This window comes from Cyprinodon tularosa, unplaced genomic scaffold (genome assembly GCF_016077235.1).
Source record: "Cyprinodon tularosa strain WSP-4 unplaced genomic scaffold, ASM1607723v1 ctg316, whole genome shotgun sequence".
Lineage (NCBI taxonomy): Eukaryota > Metazoa > Chordata > Actinopteri > Cyprinodontiformes > Cyprinodontidae > Cyprinodon > Cyprinodon tularosa.
In genome coordinates this window covers 201,323-212,311 of record NW_024039026.1, presented here as the reverse complement: position 1 = coordinate 212,311, position 10,989 = coordinate 201,323, and the positions used below count along the sequence as shown (strand labels likewise).

The window sequence follows — 10,989 nt, the reverse complement described above, 5'->3', positions numbered from 1 at the left end:
ATGTAGGAGTTTGCCCCGAAATCGAAGGATTGACAGTTCAAGCCTCGGCTCCGACTTTCATTGTCGTTGTGTCCTTGGGCAAGACACTTCACCTGCATTGTCTACTGATGGTGGTCAGAGGGCCCGATGGCGCCACTGTACGGCAGCCCTGCTTCTGTCAGTGAGCCCCAGGGCAGCTGTGGCTACAATGTAGCTTGCCACCATCAGTGTATGGGTGAATGAATGTAGTGTAAAGTGCTTTGGTCAAGTCTCCTGACTTGAAAAAAGGTGCTATATAAGAACATGCCATTTACCATTTTTATGCCCAGCCTGCATGAAAAGAAGTCTTTGATTTCAGTATTAATTTAGAGCATGCTCAAACTTTCTTGACGTACTCGTGGTATGTCGATGTGTGTCAGAGTGTTTCAGCATGCTTCAGCTTAATTCAACATACTCATAACTTATATAAAATTTACCCCTAACTTATCCAACGTATGCCAGCATTTATGCCAAATTATTTTTTTTACGTCAGGCATATGCTGATCTGAATCATCAAGGTATGATAGGGGCTTAAGGTGGACAAACAGCTGTGAGGAAAGCAAAAGCTACCAGAGCCCACAGCTGAACCATAATAAACGAAGCAGGAGGATGTACACATGGCTGCTGCTATCGTATCTGTTAGACAGAATCCAATATTTCATCTTTGAAAGAGCAACAGCTAGTGTGTCAAAATATTCACTGTTGTGGTTTCTTATGGCGTCTGCTGCTATTTCATGTGTTACCTGATTGTTGAAAAGTATGCTTCGGTTGGCGGACATGCAGTCTCTTCAGCCAATCGGCATGAAAGGTTGTATTGATTGCTTCTGCATTCCCTGAACAGGTTTGATGGGAGCAACTCAGATTATTAATGTGTGGAACTAACACAGGAAGGAGCAATCAGCTAAGTGAGCTTAGTGCTTGGAAAAAAATCTTTAATTCCAATCTTTAATCTTTAATCTTTAGATCTTTTTGAGACAGCTGAGTACAAAAATAGAGAGGAAAACAAAGAGAAAATGGACAAGAAGAGAGGGACAAAACGTAGAATTAATAATGTATGTCCATCTGTTAAAATTTCTGTATTTGTATAATGGGTTTGTTTTATGTGTAGTCTTTTCAATTCAGAGGGCCCCCGGCTTGTCTTTGCTTAGGGCCATGAGTTTCCTAAATCTGCCCCTGGGGGTAATAAACAAAAATGTACATCTTTGCTTATACAAAACTGTATGTGTGGCAGAAAAAGCTTCATTTTGCCATTTGCATGTGCTCCCTGGTGTTTGCTGTGGACATGCTTCTCTGGGGATGCTTTTGTACAACAGGAACAAGTAGGGGATGTTGATGGTAGAATGGATTGAGCTAAATAAGGGGGGGGGCTGAAACTCAAAATGAAAAGTTTGCTGGATCCTGCATCATTTTCTTCAGACTTGCTGTGTCCCCTACATAACTTGTGAATGAACTTCCCATGGCGGCTCTCTGTGAGGTCTTCCCTGCTTTAAAGTACTCTACAGAAGGCCAATGGTCGCAAAATTGCACAATGTAAAATAAAATCCTGGGGGGTTCATTTTTGCATGGTTCTGTATTCTTATACAGCTGATTAAATAAACGGTTTAGTCTGAAGCGTTGAAATTTTGCATAGTTTTTATAAAAGCAAGAAACAGCAGAAACCAAAATGCTGAGTATCTATCTCAGGCAGTAACCAGCAGCGGAGTCCATGCTATTTAAGTTTGGGGTTTCAGTAGCTATCCTGCCCTCCCTTTCAGTGCATGGTTTTCTGGTTGCTGGCTGTTTCCAAGGGAATTCTTTAAAGCTTTGGTTATGTGTTATTCTCTGAGGCTTCTGCCCTCTGTTATGCTCAAAAGGCCGCAGCATATCAGGCTTCAGTCTGCATTCCTCAAATACTGTATATGAGCATTCAAGACAAAAAGACCAGCAATATTGTGGGACGAATAAAAAGTCAAGGACACGGTGACATTTAGTCTCTTTTGGATCATCAGAGTTTTTTTTATGTCAGTAGGAAAAAAACAAGAAATGTGAAACTAAAGCATATGCATTTGAAGGATTTGTTTATGAACGATTGGGCCTCTCCTCTAAATGAGCTCTCGGACATTTAAGGTCTTTTTTACATGACGCATAGTGAACATCTAAAAATGAAACCAAAAAAATCCTTCAGGTTATTAAAACAAAAAGATCACCTGAAAACATTGAACTTTTGCTCCAAAAATACAGTTTCAACCAAGTATTTCTTTCTCTTTATCTTTGTTTTTCAACAAAATCTTCCTCCTGTGTAGATTATTTCAGAGAACAGTTCAGTAAATATTGTGCTCTGACTGATCTCTCTTTGATAGCCTCCAGATCACAGCTCAATAAACACGTTTCAAGGAACATAAGCAACCTCTGACCAGTACAGATAATCCTTTGCCTGGAAAATACAACACATACCTTTTCCTTTTATAGAAGCTGCCCTGCTTTGCATTTTTTGATAAATTCTAATTTCTAAGCCATCACATAATAGACTTTAGGAAAGCAGTTTTTCCTGACTGCAGCTTGTTTTTCTTCTACCTCACACTTCTAAGATTGGATCTTGAGTCATCTGCGTAAATATTATGTTCAGCAAAAAGTCATTAGATTTTTTTTTACTTATTTCCAGCCATTTTTTTTTTTTTAAATCAGCATAGGGAAAACATAACTTACAGCCTGTGCTCATGGAAAGGGTTGGAAAAAACTATTGTATTAAGTATCTCAGTTTGGCTGCTTGTGTAGTTTTTAAACACCTCATGCTTGTCAAGTGGTTCCTCTCCTCTGTCCATTCCTTCCACCCAAACCATCTCTCCACCCTAGCTGCATGCGGTCAAAAACTTTGAGAGTGGAAAGGAGCAGAGCTGGGCGTTCCTGCCGGCACTCAGTTGCTCAGCAGTGGGTGGATTTTAATCCCTCCCTCCCAAAAAGCCGGATCTGTCTTGTCACTTGAAAGCCTCTCCAAACACAGTATAAATAGTATAAGGTTGGATTTTAGGTAGCCCATGTCTTCTCAACTGTAAAACCCAATAAACAAGGTGTTAATAAAAAATATAGTTTCTTTAACTGTCAATTTTTAGAACAGAGGACCCAGTATACAGACAGAAAGTATGATATTTCAAAGGGCATTTATTAAAAACAACAGATCTGTAGGGAGCAGCTAGGGCATCTCAGGCAGGAAGCTCTGGTCTTAAAGTTCAATCCGTGCCCAGAGGAAGAGGTGGATTCCAGCCGGATGGGTGCCACCAAGACGTGGCAAACACTGCCCAGAGAGTTACAGACGCTGAAGCCTTGAAGACTGAAGAACAGGCAGGAGATTGGGATAGTGTCAGGAAGCAGTTCCAGGGTTCGTTCAACAGGCAGAATCCAGCAGGAGTCTGAAGACAGATCAGGGTAACAGATCAGAACAGGAACGGGCAGTCTTAGAGGCAGAATGGGTCAGGATCAGGCAATGAGAACACGAACAGTTTAGGCTAGAGAACTCTCACCGAAGGTTTGAATAATTTGGCACTGATGACTGAAAGCAGGCATGTTAAATAGAGACTGGAGAAGGTGACACAGATAAGGCGAATCTGGGCCGAGCTACGCAGGTGAATGGAATGAACCATTAAGCCGGCACCAAGATTATGACATTAACATGAGCAAAAGATGATGGTATAACATGTTCATTTGATTTTGAACTAATAATTTTTTTCAGTGATTGGCAAAATAACCATGTTGAGGTGATGAGGGTATGGTGAAAACATAAAAAGATTTTAACAAATAGAAGCACAAAATTTAAAATCTAGAGCAAAAAAAAAAAAGCATTCAGGGTATTCCAGAGAGTGGAACAAAATCAGAGGCAAACCACAAGGAGCTGACAAAAAGTGAATGCAGTCAGTTTTGATCATAAGAATTATACTGTAAACAAGTACACACAGGTAGTACACACAACTAGTGTAATGCTAATATGTAATGCAACAATGACACAACTGAAAAGCCAAAGTGATAACAGTCCCCTGATCCACCCTGTTTCAGTTGCATACCAGAAAACCAACTGGATCTGCTTATTGTGCGGTGAGACAAGTGGCCTAGGACTTCTTCATCGGTTGTTGTTGTTTGCAATCTGAATTACTTTCTTAGTGCTAATAAGCCCAACAGATTTATGTCTTTCACAGCAATGCTCCACTTGATAAACACATGTATGACAAGAACCTTATTAGTTGTTTTTTTTCACAGCCAACTGACAGAGAGAGAGAGAGAGAGAGATAGACAAAAGGAAAAAGAAGAACAAGAAAGGGAAATAGGTGAGGCAAAAAGTGAAAGGGAGAGACGGTAATATGAATAACAGAGAGAAGGATAAAGAAAAGACAAGATAACATCCTAGGAGTTTGATCCTATGCCTGCAGGGTCACAAAGAGAAATAACAAAACAAACGTTTAAAGTCTCAAGGTACAGAAAACTAATGCATATATTGCAATGACCAGACATATATTAAGACATTACAGAAAACTGTCAGTTGTGCTTGTATAAGAAAAGTTTCACTAAGAATTCTTCTCTGTGGTAAAGAGTCAAAGTCCTTCTTTAGAACTTCTGCCATCAGAAAATTATTTGAGAAGTTAAAAAAAAAACTAAAATCACCCGAGGGCTATTCCTCTTTCTGCCTAGTTATTTAATATTTCACCTATTTTCTGCCTCATACATTTGCATTTTGTCATATTTTGTCTGATGTTTTCAGCCATCCTTAGACTAATCTGTTTAATGACACTGTTTCTATTTCCCTGCAGAGAAGTAGCATCATGGTGAAATGATAAACCTAACTCACCCTAACCAGACAAGGAAACAGGCTTACACTCCTACCTTTACAGTACGCTCACACATACAGAAGCTCATAACCATTAACTCAACATAGTGACAAACAAGTAAGGACCTGATGTGCACACTTGCATTCCCTATACTCCCTATCTTGGTAAAACCTCTCATCTAAAAAACTTCTTAAGATCTGATCATGGCTTTGTTGTTACTGACTTCTTAGGCATTACCTCATAATGACCTACATAGTAAAGTCTTGATTTCCCTTTTGATTCCAAAACAGGTATGACTCCACTGCACCTGGGAGTGTTTCAGTTGAGTCTGTTGCACTTATATTAGCAGAGGTGCCTATTCAAAAGAAACTGAATTGAAATTAACAGAATTTAAATTATGCAAGCTTCATTCTTTGTCTCTTTAGATTAAACACATTTTATTTTTTCTGCTTTTTCGATGGCTAATTGGATTGCACTTTGCCACGAAAATCCACTCAGAGCTCAATGGCTCAACTGTTTCTTTCCCAGACATAGTCATTTATAGAGTTTACTGTTACATTTCCTAACATAGAATCTATTAATAGATCTGCACTTCTGTGTTTGGTTTTGTATTTCTGTTTCTATCTCTTTGAACCCTAGTCGGCCTCAGCGGATGGCCACTCTCACTGAGCCAGGTTTTGCTAGAGGTTTCTCCATGTTAAAAGGGAGTTTTTCCCTCCACTGTTGCTGCATGCAGGCTCGATGTGAGGGATTGGCTGGAGAAGATAGAAAACTTTGAAGGAATCTGCCTGTATCATGCAGTTGAATTGTCTCTGTAAAGTACGGTGGCCGACAGGTGCAAATGCGCAGCAAAAGAGAAAACATGCAAACAAAAAAAAAGACACGCTCACAAATTAAATGCGGCAAACAAAAAGCAAATAAAATGCAGCAAACAAAAAAGAAGACACCCCCGAATGAAATGCAGCAAACAAAAAGAGAGACGCAAACAAAAAAGAAGACACCCCCGAATGAAATGCAGCAAACAAAAAAGAAAACACCCCCGAATGAAATGCAGCAAACAAAAAGTGTTGAAAACGGAAGTGCTCCAGACCACTAGGGGGAGTCAAAGAAAATAGTATTCATTTCTATGGGACCAGATGCAAGATTCAGAGAAAGATATTTGAAAGAAAGTAAAGGTACGTATTACTATATTTCTTTTTAGATACGCCGTCTTTTATAATATTACAGAATAACAGAATAATTTATGGGTAGCGTGATAGACTTTGTGTCAGTCATACCGTTGATAGATAGATAGATAGATAGATAGATAGATAGATAGATAGATAGATAGATAGATAGATAGATAGATAGATAGATAGATAGATAGATAGATAGATAGATAGATAGATAGATAGATAGATAGATAGATAGATAGATAGATAGATAGATAGATAGATAGTGAATTCGATTTACGCTTTTAACTTTCGTATTTTTATCTTTTTTTGATTGCTCTTATTTTTTCACAGTGACTCTGTGAAGTATTATCCTCTATAATGAGGTATTTTTCGGGGAGGTTCTGTGCTTTTTTGTGCTGTTTTTATCATGCTGCTCCCACCGGGACACGCTGCCTTTGTTTACTCCAGAGAACAGCTGATCGCTCTAATGCCGGCCAGCGTTTTAGCCAGACAGCTGAAATACCACCCGAACTCTGGAGGAAAACACGCCGTGGTTGCAGAGGAGGAAAACAACATTATCACTTTACTTGGATTTATCACTTTAATTGGACTTTTCACTTTATTTGGATTTAGTTTTTACATATGCATAGATATACGTACAGATATATATGCAGAAGAGCTATATGTGTATATATATTTTATCTCTTTTTATTCTTATTTTTTTAAATCTTTATTATATTGTATAGTTGGATGTGTGTATATATCATGTAAAACTGTAACTGGAGCGTGTAACAAAAGTAATTTCCCTCTGGGATTATTAAAGTATTTCTGATTCTGATTTACCTTTTTTAGGTGGCCATGTTTTGCTGTTTCTGTGGACAAAATCTAGGAACAATTCAAGTTTTCTGTTTTTCATGTGGGAAGAATGTGCAGATCTTGGCACAAGCTCAAGACACTGGTAAGCAGTGATGGCATAGTTACTTGTAAAAATTAACTTTAATCGATTACTTATTACTACTTGAAAAAGTAGATTAGTGATTACTTTTTTTGGAAATTCACTAAGTTACATTATTTATTTTTCTCCACCACTTGTGAAAAGCTTGAGCGTTGCCAGCCATATGTATGGCTCCTCAACAGCCAACCAACGCATCGAAAGCTGGGGGTCATATTTCAGAAAACAAAGGTGAGTTTGTCAACAGTTTATTGTAATTTTTGTATAAATACCAAGTAGTAGACCTTGAAAAGGTGAATAAATTTAGTAGTCTTCTTGGATAAGCAAACATTTCAAATTTTTAATGCAACATTTTACTCGATTACCTCTACTTTGTCAGAAGAAATGAAGTACTTGCATATCTCTTAATGACCATTATGTTTTTGTGCTATATACAACTTAATTTTATAGTTTAACATTTGATATGGATGAATCAGAAGCTCAACATTTAAAGTATAACAGTTGATGTCTGCTTACTTTATATTTAACTTTGTAGGTCAACATATATTTAACTATTTTCATGACATAGAAACTAGTCCTATTACTTTCTGCTGATATAATTATCTTATAATTTTGGTTTATTGTTGATCTCAGTTCTGGATGGATCTCATGAACGATTTGAAGGAAAGACATCTCTTCAATGGAAGTCATGAGCACACATGCCTTGTGCGGTTTGTCTTCATGGATATGCTACAGAGAGATCTTGATGAATGCAAGAACAGGTGGCATAAACATACCATAAGACCTGTTAAACAATCTTGCTGTCCATCTGGTAAACCAGATGTGATGTATCATCTACCTCACAGGTAATTTTTGTTGTTTTTGTCTTCAACATCTGGTTAATTTAAAACCTCTTTGGGAACTCTAAAAAATAATTTGCCAAAACAAAAATAATGAACAATGTGTTAACAGTATGTCACTTTTTATTCTAACAATTTCAGATGACAATTTCTAAAATGTAAATTTAAATACAATTAATCATTTAGACAGGTTATAACAATAGTCAGAGCAGTAACAGTTTAGTGAAGAAATGTAAATATAACTAAATGTTTCCTGTATTTCTTCTATTCCTAGGTTTGGTGGAACAGACTGTGGTTTCCTAGTTTCCCAGGAGCCATTCGGACAGTTTGTGACAGAGACTAACAACATTCAATGTGGAGATGAACACCTTCAGGCACATTTTGAGAACCTCCAGAGACAGTGTGGCCTAGCACATCCACAGAGTTGGGAATCATGTGTCGAAAACTATATTAAACTGAAAAACATGGTGGACTTATAAACAAACAAGAATCCAAATTTGAAGGTCGCACACAAACAGTAAACAGTGTCATAACTGAACAGGTTTGACAAGTTAAATAGATAGCATTTTGTTTTGTTTTGCATTTGACCTTAATAAAGCCCAAACCCAGGGGAGTTTTGAATCCCAAAGTCCATGTCTTCTTTAAACTGATGATACGTCTTGGACATTGGTATTTTGATAGTGTTGGAGCAGGTGCTACTGACAGGAAAACGAGAAGTGGCCTGAAAGATCAGTTTTGGTGGTGGCAGAATTGAAGATGGAGGTAGTGTGTTCAAGCCGGTGGCAAACATCAGGACGTCCTGGAGAAAGAAACCCGTTTTTTGTTCTAGAAAAGAAGCAATGAGTTTATGTATCAGATATTACAATAACACCAGAATATAGCAATAAATCTTAAAGTCCTCCTTCTGCGTCAAGGAGAAGGTCTCTCCAGAATCCTAGCACTCTTGTTTCCTCATGTCGTCTGCTGCTACCCTTTTCACTGAGCTGAACCTCAAATATTTCCTCCAATATTTTGGATGTCAGCTGTTCCACTCTTGCACGCATAAATGGCCTGAAGATGGAAGCATGCTGCTCCAAAGCATTCTGGAAGTTCAGTGTTGAAAGGCCATCCTTGAATCTATAAAAAGTTTGAAACAGAAATCACCTTAATTATTATCAAAAGAGCTGATATTTTTCAGTAACACAAAGAACATTAATATGTCTAATCTATTTTTATTATTTTTATTTAGCATAGGTAATATTGCTGATGCACTGTGTGTGTGTGTGTGGGTGCTGTTGTAACCATTAATCTCCCGTTCAGTTCAACCTTATAAGCGGAGATACATACTTGATATTACTATAATTAAATAACTTGTAATTAATTATTTGCAACGTTCAAGCTTTTCACAAGTGGTGGAGAAAAAAAATAAATAATGTAACTTAGTGAATTTCCAAAAAAAGTAATCACTAATCTACTTTTTCAAGTAGTAATAAGTAATCGATTAAAGTTAATTTTTACAAGTAACTATGCCATCACTGCTTACCAGTGTCTTGAGCTTGTGCCAAGATCTGCACATTCTTCCCACATGAAAAACAGAAAACTTGAATTGTTCCTAGATTTTGTCCACAGAAACAGCAAAACATGGCCACCTAAAAAAGGTAAATCAGAATCAGAAATACTTTAATAATCCCAGAGGGAAATTACTTTTGTTACACGCTCCAGTTACAGTTTTACATGATATATACACACATCCAACTATACAATATAATAAAGATAAAAAATAAGAATAAACAGAGATAAAATATATATACACATATAGCTCTTCTGTATATATATCTGTACGTATATCTATGCATATGTAAAAACTAAATCCAAATAAAGTGAAAAGTCCAATTAAAGTGATAAATCCAAGTAAAGTGATAATGTTGTTTTCCTCCTCTGCAACCACGGCGTGTTTTCCTCCAGAGTTCGGGTGGTATTTCAGCTGTCTGGCTAAAACGCTGGCCGGCATTAGAGCGATCAGCTGTTCTCTGGAGTAAACAAAGGCAGCGTGTCCCGGTGGGAGCAGCATGATAAAAACAGCACAAAAAAGCACAGAACCTCCCCGAAAAATACCTCATTATAGAGGATAATACTTCACAGAGTCACTGTGAAAAAATAAGAGCAATCAAAAAAAGATAAAAATACGAAAGTTAAAAGCGTAAATCGAATTCTCTATCTATCTATCTATCTATCTATCTATCTATCTATCTATCTATCTATCTATCTATCTATCTATCTATCTATCTATCTATCAACGGTATGACTGACACAAAGTCTATCACGCTACCCATAAATTATTCTGTTATTCTGTAATATTATAAAAGACGGCGTATCTAAAAAGAAATATAGTAATACGTACCTTTACTTTCTTTCAAATATCTTTCTCTGAATCTTGCATCTGGTCCCATAGAAATGAATACTATTTTCTTTGACTCCCCCTAGTGGTCTGGAGCACTTCCGTTTTCAACACTTTTTGTTTGCTGCATTTCATTCGGGGGTGTTTTCTTTTTTGTTTGCTGCATTTCATTCGGGGGTGTCTTCTTTTTTGTTTGCGTCTCTCTTTTTGTTTGCTGCATTTCATTCGGGGGTGTCTTCTTTTTTGTTTGCTGCATTTTATTTGCTTTTTGTTTGCCGCATTTAATTTGTGAGCGTGTCTTTTTTTTGTTTGCATGTTTTCTCTTTTGCTTCGCATTTGCACCTGTCGGCCACCGTAGTAAAGTGCCTTGAGATGACGTGTGTTGTGAATTAATGCTTAATAAATAAATTCTGTGAATTTTTTTGTTTTGTTTTGTGCTGCTGACGAAGGGATTCCTACTGACAGCGCACCACTGGTATGTGGGGGTCTGAGCGGCTCCGACAGAAATAAATCTGGATGAACTGACTGCACTGATGAAGTTTTCAGGTGTATTTTCTCACTTAAAAACATAGCAAATATAGCTGCAAGACAGAGAAAGGATAGTGAAGCTCCCCCCAACGCGCGTCAGACCCTCTTTTCGACCGCGCAGCCAGAGCAGCAAAGCTGCTTCAGCCGCGCGTCAGAACTAACTGGTTCAAGCAGCAAAAATGAAGCAGCAGACGCGATTTTGCTGCTCTTGCTGCGTCCGGTGTGAAGATTTCTCAGATACTTGATGTTATTAAGATGTTCAGAATTTAAGGGCCATCTTCACACCCCAAACTCATTGTTGTGCCTCTTCCACCTCTTTACACATTTT

The 10,989-nt window shown here is 37.7% G+C and overlaps 1 long non-coding RNA gene across 1 annotated transcript; it reads right to left on the bottom strand.

Moving 5' to 3' along the window:
* Positions 1-7,861: 7,861 nt before the first annotated feature.
* LOC119788401 lies at positions 7,862-10,304 on the bottom strand. Its single transcript, XR_005281459.1, has 3 exons — positions 10,137-10,304; positions 9,279-9,384; positions 7,862-8,872 (listed from the first exon to the last, which is right to left on the bottom strand). It is a non-coding gene; the product is annotated as an uncharacterized LOC119788401 (long non-coding RNA).
* Positions 10,305-10,989: the final 685 nt, after the last annotated feature.